Source organism: Felis catus, chromosome E2 (genome assembly GCF_018350175.1).
Source record: "Felis catus isolate Fca126 chromosome E2, F.catus_Fca126_mat1.0, whole genome shotgun sequence".
Taxonomy (NCBI): Eukaryota; Metazoa; Chordata; class Mammalia; order Carnivora; family Felidae; genus Felis; species Felis catus.
Window position 1 is genome coordinate 50,061,060 of NC_058382.1, and position 13,951 is coordinate 50,075,010.

The 13,951-nt window shown below is 36.7% G+C and overlaps 1 long non-coding RNA gene across 1 annotated transcript in view; it reads left to right on the forward strand.

Moving 5' to 3' along the window:
* LOC123382169 overlaps positions 1 to 11,849 on the forward strand; it is a 45,182-nt gene extending 33,333 nt beyond the window's left edge. The window contains exon 3 of the long non-coding RNA XR_006590126.1: positions 10,865 to 11,849. This is a non-coding gene — a long non-coding RNA (uncharacterized LOC123382169). The remainder of the gene's footprint in view (positions 1 to 10,864) is intronic.
* The last annotated feature ends 2,102 nt before the right edge of the window (positions 11,850 to 13,951 follow it).

Genomic DNA, 13,951 nt, shown 5'->3' on the forward strand with positions numbered 1-13,951 from the left:
TCATGACCTGAGCCGAAGTCAGAAGCTTAATTGACCGAGCCACCCAGGCACCCCTCATTTAGTATATTTATGTTTTGCAATGTGATGAAAACAAAACCCCAACATATTTTATTTTTATTTTTTATTTATTTTTATTATTTTTTTAAATGTTTATTTATTTTTGACAGAGAGAGAGAGACAGAGCATGAGCGGGGGAGGGGCAGAGAGTGAGGGAGACACAGAATCCCAAGCAGGCTCCAGGCTCTGAGTTGTCAGCACGGAGCCCCACTCGGGGCTGGAACTCACAGACTGCGAGATCATGACCTGAGCCGAAATCGGAGGCTCAACCACTGAGCCATCCAGGCACCGGTATTTATTTTTATTTTTTGAGAGAGAGAGTGTGTGCGCGCATGTGCGTGCACGTGCAACTGGGGAAGGGCCAGAGGAAGAGGGAGAGAGAGAATCCTAAGCAGGCCCCACACGCAGCATGGAGCCCCACATGGAGCTTGATCCCACTACTGTGAGATTATGACCTGCGCCGAAATCAAGGGTCGGATGCTTAACCCACTGAGTGACCCAGGCGCCCCCTACCAACATATTATTTTGGAAGTATAGTTTAATCCTAAATAAATCATACATATACATGGAATATATGTGTATATAAAAATAGAAAAGGTAGGGGCGCCTGGGTGGCGCAGTCGGTTAAGCGTCCGACTTCAGCCAGGTCACGATCTCGCGGTCCGTGAGTTCGAGCCCCGCGTCGGGCTCTGGGCTGATGGCTCAGAGCCTGGAGCCTATTTCCAATTCTGTGTCTCCCTCTTTCTCTGCCCCTCCCCCGTTCATGCTCTGTCTCTCTCTGTCCCAAAAATAAATAAACGTTGAAAAAAAAAATTAAAAAAAAAATAGAAAAGGTATATTTAATTGGAATATATATGTGTATATAGATAGACATGTATGTATGTCTATAACATCACATGCATATGTGTTTATTGAATCACTCTTCTCTTAGGCATTCAGTTTGATTTAAATATATTTTATTAGGCATAAATATTGTACAGACAGAATGAAGAGACTTTGTTATAGTTCTTGAATCTACAGAGTTTCTTTTCACTTATTCAAATATGTAATACTTTTCAGATAATTATCTGAAGCTTTCGTTTCATGAAGCAAGCATTCGACTTTAATTTATTCTTAATCAAAAATCCTTGAAAATTTTCTGAACAAATAATCTATTGACCTCTTGTCATCTCAAAAGAAACCAGTCTTATTTCCCCCACATATTTTATTACTTTCGATTTTTGTTAATCATACTCTAGACCATTTGGAACTTATCATTTATCTGTTTTTTAAAATTACGTTCATCACATTCTTTTTCTCAACTTTTTAACAAAATTGATACAGACCTCAGATAGGTGCCTCTCTGGTTTCTGTTTGAAAGCACAAGAGGCTGATGGCAGCGGGTGGAGGTTTGTCTGTTTATTACCAGACCTTTAGGAGAGCATATTATGAAAGGTAGAAGATACTGCAATCAGAGCTCTAGTTACTAAGCCAAATTTCATTTTGTCAGACAGAAAGCCCCTGCACACAGCAAGAAATGTATCTGATGAATCAGCAGCTGAGCTGAAATGAGACTTATATGGATCAACTATTTGAGGCAGCTCTTTATTAGCCTTTCCTGTTAAGGAATGATAAGATGGGACATCTAGCTGTTGAGAAGTCTTTAGACCACTTTAGAATCTCCATTCCCCTATTCAATAACTCATCCTAAATATAGGCTTGCCTTCTATGTAGTTGAGACAAGAATGAAAGAGAGTGCTACAGCTTTGACTTCCAATAGGTTGTCCCAAAAATTTTAGTAGAAAGTCTTCAGCTCCCTGAAAGTCTGTAAGGAATAACGTTTAAATTTATAGGGAACTTTTCCTACCCCATATAGAACATTGGGTTTAATGAGCCATTAGTCTTGTTTTCTTGTTTTGGAAATAAAGGAATATCCCTCCCCATTTTCAAGTCTTCTGTAGGAACTGCTTTCCTATTTTTCCACATCTTATAAACATCTAGGCTTGAAATTCACGTAGGAGTGTTACTTCTCCAGATATTTAGAGTCTCACTGCTTTTTTAAAATTTAACTCTGGAGGTTTCTGCTTCCTTCCTGAAGGTAGTACTCTTGTCTGGCAGACTTTGTGTTGGTAACTGTCATGACAGACACCTTTAAAGATTTACTTGACATATTTGACGGAAATCAGATCAGCCTTTTGGTAGAGTGAAGAGATGAGTCTCTCTCTTCAGGAGAGAGAATTATAGCCATTTTGATCAAGAGCTGGGTGTTCAACTTCAGCCATGTATCTGCTTGGATCAGAAGAGCAAAAAGCATGTGATTATTAGAAGATGGGAGAGCAAAGGTCCAGAATTGTAGATAAACTTTTTCAGTTATTAGTAAGCTATTTTTTTTTTACTGACAATTAGAATGATGTAAGCATAAAGAAGTAAATCCCCAGAGAAGAAACACGTCTCTTTTCAAGACCACCTCTGTGTCCAGCTGAGTCACAGTTAACTCTGTGGTATCCAAGATTCAGGAGTGAATTCTTTTTCTCTTAGAGGTAGTAATATTGATAGTGTATTTAAATTTTTAATGTGATTATGGGTTACAGGATTTGGGGAACACAGATAGTCTTCCAGATCAGGGAGAAGGTTTTGCAATACCTCCAGGGTATAAATACACCACCAAACTTAATTGAGGAACTTGGAAGTGTAGAAGAAGACTATCTAGGTAAACCTGAGGTCAGGGATAGGATAGAAGAACTGCCGTTGTCTGCCAAGGAAATTTGGTGAGGTCGTCTTAAATCTTTGTCAAGAAGATGTTCTTGTGGGTGAAGCCAGAGAAAAAAACCTATTCACAAAAAGGCCATAGCCACTCAGTACTATTTAGCTCTCCTTGTCTAGTGGAATATTTTATTGTTATTTATTTATTTTTAACATAGGTTATTAGTTTCAGGTGTAAAATATAGTAATTCAGCACTTCCATACATCATCCAGTGCTCATCACAACAAGTGCATTCCTTAATCCCCATCACCTATTTAATCCATCCCCCCCCCCCCCACCATAACCATCAGTTTGTTCTCTACAGTTAAGAGTCTGTTTCTTGGCTTGCCTATCTCTGTCTCCCCGCCCCACCCTATTTGCTCATTTTTTTTTGTTTCTTAAGTTTCACATATGAGTGAAATATGGTATTTGTTTTTCTCTGACTTATTTGCTTAGCATTATACTCTCTAGCTCCAACCATGTCATTGCAAATGATGAGATTTCATTCTTTTTTATGGCTGAGTAATATTCCAGTGTGTGTGTGTGTGTGTGTGTGTGTGTGTGTGTGCGCGCGCGCACGCACCACATCTTCTTTAACCATTCATCAGTCGATGGACACTTGGGCTTTTCCCATAATTTGGCTATTGTAGATAATGCTGCTATAAACATAGCATTATATGTTTATATATATATAAACATATATAGATTACAGAAACTCTTTAATGACTTCCCTGATGAACCATGAGCGTATCCAGGGCAGAGATTTGAAAGCTGACACTCCGTAGCACTTTCGAAACTTCCTTCCGTTCCTCTTCCTTCTTTGGGATGTTAGTAGTTTGCAAAAAGCTGAATAGGAGACAACACAATATGAACTACTACAAAAAACCCCTAACACCATACGAAATACTGAAAGAGAATATTTTAAACATGCAAATGATTACTTATCTGAATTTTAACCAAAGTAGGTAAACAAGTCTTTCAGAAAATAGGAACTTGATGGGTACATTTTGAAAGCCAGATTGGGAGATTATATATCACATTGCGCACATGGTCTTCTCTGGGTGATCTTTGGTTTTATTCTAAATAATTTATTGTAATTTACTTTAAAAAACTTACTTAAAATGACCTTTTATTTTTGTTAAATGAACGTTTATTATTTCTGTAATGAGGAACAAAAGTTCTCATTACAGAGATTATATATATATATATATCCCTTTCAATTAGTACTTTTGTATTCTTTGGGTAAATGCCTAGTACAGAGATTGCTGGATTGCACACCAGTTCTATGTTTAATTTTTTGAGAAACCTCTATTCTGTATCCACAGTGGCTATATCAGTTTGCATTCCCACCAACAGTGCAAGGGGATTCTGCTCTCTCTACATCCTCGCCAATGCTTGTTTCTTGTGTTGTTGATTTTAGCCATTCTGACAGGTGTGGGGTGATATCTCATTGTAATTTTGATTTGCATTTCCATGATGATGAGTCATGTGGAGCATCTTTTCATGTGTCTGTTGGCCATTTGGATGTCTTTGGAGAAATGTCTATCCTTGACTCCTCCCCATCTTTGAATTGGATTATTCATTTTTTGGGGATTGAATTGTATAAGGTCTTTATATATTTTGGATACTAACACTTTATTGGATATGTCATTTGCAAACATGTTCTCCCATTTTCTAAGTTGCCTTTTAGTTTTGTTGATTGTTTCCCTTGATGTGCAGAAGATCTTAATTTTGCTATAGTCCCAATAGTTTATTTTTGCTTTTGTTTCCCTTGCCTCAGAAGACATATCTAGAAAAAAGTTGCTATGGCCAATGTTGAAGAAGTTACTGCCTGTGTTCTCTTCTAATTTTCATTGTTTCAGGTCTCACATTTCAGTCTTTCATTCATTTTGAATTTTTATTTTTGTGTATGGTGTAAGAAAGTGGTCCAGTTTCATGTTTTTGCATGTTGCTGTTCAGTTTTCCCAGCATCATTTGTTGAAGAGACCATCTTTTTCCCACTGGATATTCTTTCCTGCTTTGGTGAAGATTAATTGACCACATAGTTGTGGGTTTATTTCTGGACTTTCTGTACGGTTCCATTGATCCATGTGTCTGTTTTTGTGCCAGTACCATACTGTTTTGATTACTACAGCTTTGTAGTATAACTTGAAGCCTAGAATTGTGATGCTTCCAGCTTTGTTTTGCTTTGGCTATTTGGAATCTTTTATGGTTGCACACACATTTTAGGATTGTTTGTTCTAACTCTGTGAAAAATGCTCTTGGTATTTTGATAGGTATTGCATTAAATCCATAGATTACTTTGGGTAGCATCCAAGACATTTTAACAATATTTGTTCTTTCAAGCCAAGAGCATGGAATGTCTTTCTATTTCTTTGTGTCACCTTCAGTTTCTTTCATCGGTGTTTTATAGTTTTCATGTTGCTGTATTTGGTTAGGTTTTTTACCTCTTTGGTTAGGTTTATTCCTAGACATCTTATTATTTTTTTGTCCAGTTATAAATGGGATTTTTTTAATTAAAAAATTTTAAATGGTTATTTATCTTTGAGAGAGAGAGGGAAAGATGCAGAGTACAAGGGAGGGAGGGGCAGAGAGAGGGAGGGAGACACAGAATCTGAAGCAGGCTCCAGGCTTTGAGTTGTCAGCACAGAGCCTGGCATGGGTCTCGAACCCACAAACTGCAAGATTATGACCCGAGCTGAAGTTGGACACTTAACTGACTGAGCCCCTCAGGCGCCCCCAAAATGGGATGGTTTTCTTAATTTGTCTTTTGCTGCTTCATTATTGATGTATAAAAATGCAACAGATTCTGTACATTGATTTTGTATCCTGTGACATTACTGAATTTATCAGTTCTAGCCGTTTTTTGGTGGAGTCTTTAGGATTTTCTATACATAGTATCATGTCATCTGCAAATAGTGCAAGTTTTACTTTTTCTTACAGACTTGAATGCCTTTTATTTCTTTCTGGTGTTTCATTGCTATGGCTGAGACTTTCAATACTATATTGAATAAAAGTGATTAGGGTGGACATCTTTGTCTTGTTCCTGATTGTAGGGGGAAAACTCTCATTTCTTTTTCTCACTGAAGATGGTGTTCACTGTGGGTTTTTCATATATGGTCTTTATTAGGTTGAAATATGTTCCCTCTAAAGCTACTTTGTTAAGGGTTTTTATCATGAGTAGATATGGTACTTTGTCAAATGCTTCTTCTGCCTTTTTTGAAATGATTATATAATTGATTCTTATCCTTTCTTTATTGATGTTATGTATCACGTTGATTGATTTGTGAGTATTGAACCATTCTTGCAAACCAGGAATAAATCCCCCTTGATCGTGTTGAATGATTCTTCTAATGTATTGTTGAATTTGGTTTACTAGTATTTCGTTGAAGATTTTGCAATAATGTTCATCAGGGATATTGGCATATAGCTCTTTTTTTTGTGGTGTCTTTATCTGGTTTTGGTATTAAGGTAATGCTCACCTCATAGTATGAATTTGGAAGTTTTCCTTCCTTTTCTATTTTTTTTGGAATAGTTTGAGAAGAATAGTTATTAACTCTTCTTTAAATGTTTGGTAGAGGGGTGCCTGGGTGGCCCAATTGGTTAAACATCCAACCCTTGGTTTCAGCTTAGGCCATGATCTCACGGTTCACGGAATCAAGCCCCATGTTGAGCTCTGTGCTGACAGCATGGAGCCTGCTTAGGGTTCTCTCTCTCTCTCTCTCTCTCTTTCTCTCACTCTCTCTGCCCTTCCCTGCTCATGCTCACATGTGTGCTTTCTCTCCTGAAAATAAATAAATAAACAAACACAAATAAATAAATATTTTTTGATTATTATTTTTTGATTATTAATTTAATTTCTATGATGGTTATTGGTCTGTTCAAATTTTCTATTTCTTCCCATTTCAGTTTTGGTAGTTTATATATTTCTAGGAATTTACCATTTCTTCTGGGTTGTCTAATTGTTGGCATATGGTTTTTCATAATATCTTTTATAATTGTTTATTTTTCAGTTGTGTTGATTGTTATTTCTTCTCTCTCATTTGTGATTTTATTTGAGTCCTTTTTCTTTCTTTCTTTCTTTCTTTCTTTCTTTCTTTCTTTCTTTCTTTCTTTCTTTCTTTGAGAAGTCTGGCTAGAAGTTTATCAATTTTATTGATTCTTTCAAAGAATCAGCTCCTGGTTTCATTGATCTCTCCTATTGTTTTTTAGTATCTATATCATTTATTTCTGCTCTAATCTTTATTATTTTCTTTCTTCTGCTGGTTTTGAGTTTTGTTTGTGCTCCTTTTCCTAGCTTCCTTGGGTATAAGCTTAGATTGTTTATTTGAGATTTTTCTTGCTTCTTGAGGTAAGCCTGTATTGCTATAAATATCCCTCTTAAAACTGCTTTTTCTGCATCCTAAAGATTTTGGATTGTTGTGTTTTTATTTTCACTTGTTTCCATGTAATTTTTATTTCTTCTTTTATTTCCTGGTTGACCCATTCATTGTTTAGCAGGATGTTGTGTAACCTCCATGTATTTGTGGTCTCTCAAGATTTTTTTCTCATGCTTGACTTCTAGTTTCGCAGTGTTGTGGTCAGAAAAGATGTATGATATGACTTTGACCTTCTTGAATTTGTTGAGGCTTGTTTTGTGGGCTAATATGTGAACTGTTTTAGAGAATGTTTCACGTGCACTTGAAAAGAATATGTATTTTGCTGTTTTAGAATGGGGTTCTGTGTATCTGTTAAATCCATCTGTTCTAGTGTTTCATTCAAAACCATTGTTTTCTTGTTGATTTTCTGTTTAGGTAATCTGTGTGTTGATGTAATGGGGTGTTAAAGTCCTCTACTATTATCATATTGCTATCAATTAGTTCCTTTATGTTTGTTATTAACTGTTTTATGTATTTAGGTGATACCATGTTGGGTGCATAAATATTTACAATTGTTATATCTTCTTGTTGGATTGTCCCCTTTATTATTCTATAGTGTCCTTCTTTGTCTCTTATTACAGTCTTTTTTTGAAGATGATTTCTTCCAGCATAAGTATTGCTAGTCTGGGTTTCTTTTGACATCCATTTGCATGATGGATGTTTCTCCATCCCCTCCCTTTCAATCTGCAAGTGTCTTTAGGTCTGAAACGAGTCTCTTGTAGGCAGCATATAGGTGGGTCTTGTTTTTTAAATCTACTCTGTCACGCTATGTCTTTTGATTGGCACATTCAAGGTAATTACTGATAGATATATACTTATTGTCATTTTATAATTTGTGATTTTTTCTGGAGATTTCTTCTGATCCTTTCTTGTCTTTATCTCTTTCATGGTTTGCTGATTTTCTTTAGTGATATATTTGGATTTCTTTCCCTTTATTCTTTGCATATTTATTAGTGGTTTTTGATATATGGTTACTATTAGGTTTGTATATAACTTCTGCATATAGTATTCAATATTAAGTTGAGGATGGTTTACGTTTTAGTGAAATATTTGAATGTATCATGTTGAATTTTCTCTTATCCATTATGAAGCATTATAATAAAATACCTGTGGAGGAGCACTGAGTCCAATCATTGTCAATAAGATCTAATAATCTTTTGTGCAACAGCAAGCCAATTATCACTGCGCTTGATGTTCTATCAGTTGGAGTTTTAAAAAATGACCTGGAGTTTATTTTAATTGAAGAAGTATATGCAAATCTATTTCTTTCATTCTTTCTCACTATGGAAAACAAAATCTAGAAGCATACTGTACAAAATCCAGAATTTCTGAAATTCTCGTTACCAAGTAGTTTGCAGGTATCCAAGAAAGAAGGGCTATATTTTCATGTCCTCATGGAGTTTCATGAAGAAAATAAGTAGTTGATTTAATTTTGTGGTATTCATTTTTTAAAAAATATTTATTTTTGAGAGAGAGAGAGGGAGACAGGATCTAAAGCAGGCTCTGTGCTGAGAGTGCATAGCCTGATGGGAGGCTTGAAGTCATGAACTGTGAGTTCATGACCTGAGCTGAAGTCAGATGCTTAACTGACTGGGTCTTCTAGGTGCCCCTGTGGTATTCAACTTTTACTTTTAAATGGTGTTTTCAAATTTAATATTAAAAAAAATTGTTACCTTTAATATGGTATCCTCAAATGTCAGTGCTATTGGGCAGAACATAGACTTAGCATAGGGAACATGTTTGTTAATCAATTACTATTTTGAAATATCATAAAATGAATAGCGTTAGGTTTATCTACAGGAGTCAAAAAGTTAATATTAAAAAAATAAATGAATTGCTATGGAAACGTGCTTGTCACACATAATATGTTTTCAGTTGGAAGGTTTTTCTTATGTTAGAAATTGATAAACTAGTTCTGTCCAATAGAACTTTCTATAATGATGGCAATATTCTATAATACAGTGGCTACTGAACACTAGAAGTGAGAATAGGAGGACTGAGGGAGTGAATTTATTATTATTTTTTTACCTTTAATTAATATAAATTTAGATTTAGGTAGATACATATGGCTGCCATATTAGAGAACACAGGTATACCCTGGAAATTCAGACACTTGAAGGTTGTGATCATGTTCAGAGGAGTATTTACAAATTATCACTATAAATGCCAGAGTGCGTTAGTGCGCAAATAAGGCTAAGTGATGACATTCTTTTTTTTTTTTTAGACACCTTCTTAGCATAGAATCTGTATGATATTTCATAATTATTAAATCTCAGACTTTCAACCAAGCAACATTGCCGGAGATTTGAAACAATAAATCAACACTACACAAACATTTAAACCCTAGACAATCACAGAAATGTCATCAACACCTCTCTCAGTGTCCATTTCCAGTTCTGGCTTATGTTAATGTCAGGATCTTTATCTGGTACTTGGAGCCCTCAGTGTCTGACTGAAAGTCTACCACCTGGTGGGTGTAATTTGATACATACTGAACAGCTAAAAGTATGTTAGTTGCATGCACATTGCCTAGTCTGTGGTTCTTGAAGGCAAGCAGTTCAATATCTATCCCTAGCATCCTGCACAGTAAGTGGTACAGAGCAGGCAGCAGTAGATGCTTATAAACTGAGTGGTAGACTTTGCATCTGTTTTATTCTCTAATTATTATCAAGAAAAGCTAAATGGAAATTATATGTATAATATGAATATATAAACATAACCACACACACACACACACACACAAATACTTTCATTTTTTATGTGACCCAGAAGAGTTCAGTGTGTAGCTCTCCCCTCTGTTGACTTCCTGTTTTGGACTTCTGCATGTTAAATGCTAAATATATTACTAAGGGCTATGAATCTCATACACTTGGAAGAGAAGTAGATTTTCTGGAAGGAATACATAAAGTATAAAGAAATTCATGTATTTTAAAATGTTATGTGACTTGCAAGTTGCCTTTATTTAGAAGCAAAAGCAAAAGCAAAAAAAAAAAAAGAAAAGAAAAAGAAAAAAAGAAAAAAAGAAAAAAAAGAAGGAAAAGCAACCTTGTCCTTCATTAAATTGATCATGTCTGCAGCAACAGAAAAGACAACATCTGGTTCAATCATCTTTTTTGTAGTACTTGGAATACCCTTTAGGAGAAAAGACTTTTTATTTTCCTTTCCTAACCTTTCTTTTCTTACTGTATCTTTGAGGTGGTGTCACGGAATGGCAGAAATTTTGGAAAGAGGTTGCTGGCTTTAGCTTTACAGAGATAGGAAGCAAGGGCAGCAAAATGCACTGTAGTGTGCAAAGGGAGCGTTGTATCAGGACTCTAGTTATCCAGGGGAATGACGTTGTGTGACAAGCAAAAGCCCCTTTGGTCCTCTTGAGAATCTTGGGGGAACATTCTCGGTTAGAATCTCTGAAATAACATGACAAGCTTCTTGCGGAAGGAAGGGAGAGCAGTAGCTGTCGAGATGCTGCTCATGCTTTCTTGGGGGTTGCACTGATTTCTACCAAATTGACCTTTGGCCACTTTTCTTTCATACTAAGTAATTAATTGAAGAATTTGGGGGATATGTTTCTTATGGGTGCTGAATGCAATCCAGAGTGGTTTGTATTAAAGAGAATGTCAATGTTTGGACATTTATTAGGAATCTAAGACACTCTCTCCTTGTGTTTTAGGTGTTCTGGTGGTTGTAGAAAGCACAGGTACTTCTTGGGTCATTGGGTCTGGGAGAAGCCAGCTGTTCTGCCATGAGGACTTTCATACAGCCTGCCAGAGACATCCATGAAGTGAGGACATATGACTTCCTGCAAACAACCAGTACCAACTTGACATTGCATTAGTGAGTCACCTTGGAGTTCATTCTCCAGCCGCATTTAAGCTTTCATATTATTGTAGTCCTGGCCAATATGCCAAGTGCAATGTCATGAGAGACACTGAGTTAGAAGTACCCTTTCAATTTGTCCTGAATTCCTTACCCACTGAAATGGTAGATTTTCCACTTCTTGCCATGTTGAAGTAACTGGTGCTGGGCTTGTCTTGCTATAAAAAATGTAAAAATTTTTAAAAACTGGAAAAACGTACGAAACAATGGTTTTTCAGAAATTGGGCAATAGGCGGTGAAGGACTATGATCCAGGGAAAGGGAAAGAAATGACGTGAGCCCTACAATTGCTCTGGCTACAGTTACATGGAGATCTTTTGTGTTCTTTGGCACCAGAAAGGATAACCCAGGCAGAGTATAACATTCCCATTGAGTTGAGAAGATAGAGATTAGAGTCTGGGGAAGATGAAGTGGGTGGAATTTGCAGGGCAGGGTACTCAAGAAGAGGGAGTCATGCAGAAAACGGTTCCAAAGGTCAGAATAGGGGTCCTCTTGCATCTGTTGCTGAACACTGGGCTTCACATATGTGGGATGTGAAAGCGCCACAGGGCAGCACAAAGAACAGCTCGGGAGCTGGAAGCCCAGCAACTTCTAGAACTCACCTATGGCTGGGGTACAGTTTCCACTAAACCTTACTGCTTGGTCGACAGAGACAGGCTTTAGTAATAAGGCCCAACTGATGGGCCACCTGGGTGGCTCATTCGGTGAAGTGTCTGACTCTTGGTTTGAGCTTAGGTCATGATCTCACAGTTCGTGAGTTTGACAAGCTCTGCATCGGGCTCTGTGCTGACAGCTCGAGCCTGCTTGGGAGTCTCTCTGTCTCTCTGCCCTTCCCCGCTCGCTCTCTCTCTCTCTCTCTCAAAATAAGTAAGTAACCTTAAAAATAAAAAAAATAAGGCCATAGGATACTAATTCTAATACTTATTCTAATAATTCTAATAATAATATTTTAAATCTAGGCCTAATAAAGCTTAAAAATAAGCCAGCCTGGAGGTTACTTAACTCCCTGCCAAAACAAATTTCAGTATTGTCTACAGGAGGGCAAAACCTGGTAACAACGTAATACTTAAAATCTACCATAAAATTGTAAGACATGCAGAAGCAAATATATGTAAATGAAATAAGATATATAAGTCATTCATTATAAAATATATATCTATAATTTTATTTATGTATGTATCTCTACATATGTACATACATAATATATATACAATTATAGTTAACCAAGAAAAAAATCAGGCAAGAGACATGTACTTAGAAATAGCAAAGGTGAGAGAATTAGCTTAAGGACTTTACAATGGTTATTTTAAATCATTATGTTTAAAATAATCACTATGTTTAAAATCTTCACTTTAAACATAATTAAGACAGGAATGGAAGATATAAAAGTAAACTATGGTGAACATAAAAGTACAATATACAAAATGAAGATTTTATGGGATAGGGCTAAGAACAGCCATTGTGGGGTGCCTGGGTAGTTCAGTTAGTTAAGCATCCGACTTTGGTTCAGGCCATGATCTCATGGTTCATGGGTTCAAGCCCCGCATTGGGCTCTGTGCTGACAGCTCAGAGCCTGGAGCCTGCTTTGGATTCTGTGTCTCCCTGTCTCTCTGTCCCTTCCCTGCTCTCATTCTGTCTCTCTGTCTCTCAAAAATAAATAAACTTTAAAAAGAAAGCAACTTAAAAGCAACTGGAGATAAAAGATACATTACCTATTGGGCAATAAAGATAAGAATAATTTTAGGCATCTCCTCAATAACTGTGCAAATCGGAGGACAGTGAAATCCCATCTTCGAAGTCCTAAAAGAAAAGGAAAAAGCCCTATAACTTAGAATGTTAAATCCACCAAAAAGATCGTTCAAAAGTGAAGGCAAAATAAAGGCTTTTTCAGACAAATAAATATGTATAGGATTTGTCACCAGCAGACCTGCGCTACAAGAAATGTTAAAGGAAGTTCTTCAAGTGTAATAGTGACAGCACATGGAAAATTGGATCCACACAAAGAAACTAAAGGTGCCAAAAAATGAGCAACATGGATGCACAAAATCGTGATGATTGCTTACTGAAGGTGATGTAAACAGAAGTTAAAACAATTCTGATTCTGCTTTTATTAAGGCAGCATTTTAACATACATTTAGTTTAATTGAAAAAGCACAAAGTGCTCGTGAAAACAAGATAAAATTCTAGAGAAAGAGTAAGCCCACGCTTGCTGAATTCAAACAGAAGGACAGAGGCGATGGGGAGAGGGTCACCATGGAGAACGGGCACGCTTTCTGCCCGTTCAGTCTGCTTAAGGTCTACGGAGAGCGTTGGCTGAAAAATGGCAAAGCTGAGGAAGCTCCAGAAGTAAATTGGATATCTGAGTTCTTACAAGTTCCTGCAAGTTCTTACAAGATAATACTCCCCTAAAATGTGACACTTTTAGCAGAGTTCAGTCTGTGGTATACTTATGTGTGCTTTGACTTTTTTTCATACTCCTTTGGTTCTGTGTCTCTTTATTCATTCATTTATTTAAAAATGTAGGGGCGCTTGGGTGGCGCAGTCGGTTAAGCGTCCGACTTCAGCCAGGTCACGATCTCACGGTCCGTGAGTTCAAGCCCCGCGTCAGGCTCTGGGCTGATGGCTCAGAGCCTGGAGCCTGTTTCCGATTCTGTGTCTCCCTCTCTCTCTGCCCCTCCCCCGTTCATGCTCTGTCTCTCTCTGTCCCAAAAATAAATAAACTTTGAAAAAAAAATTAAAAAAAAATAAATAAAAAAATAAAAATGTAAAACACTGAGATATAATTGACACATAACATGTCATACGATGTGTTGTTTTGATACATTTATAAGTTGCAATATATCACCTCACATAATTATCATTTCTTTTTTTGTGGTGAGAAT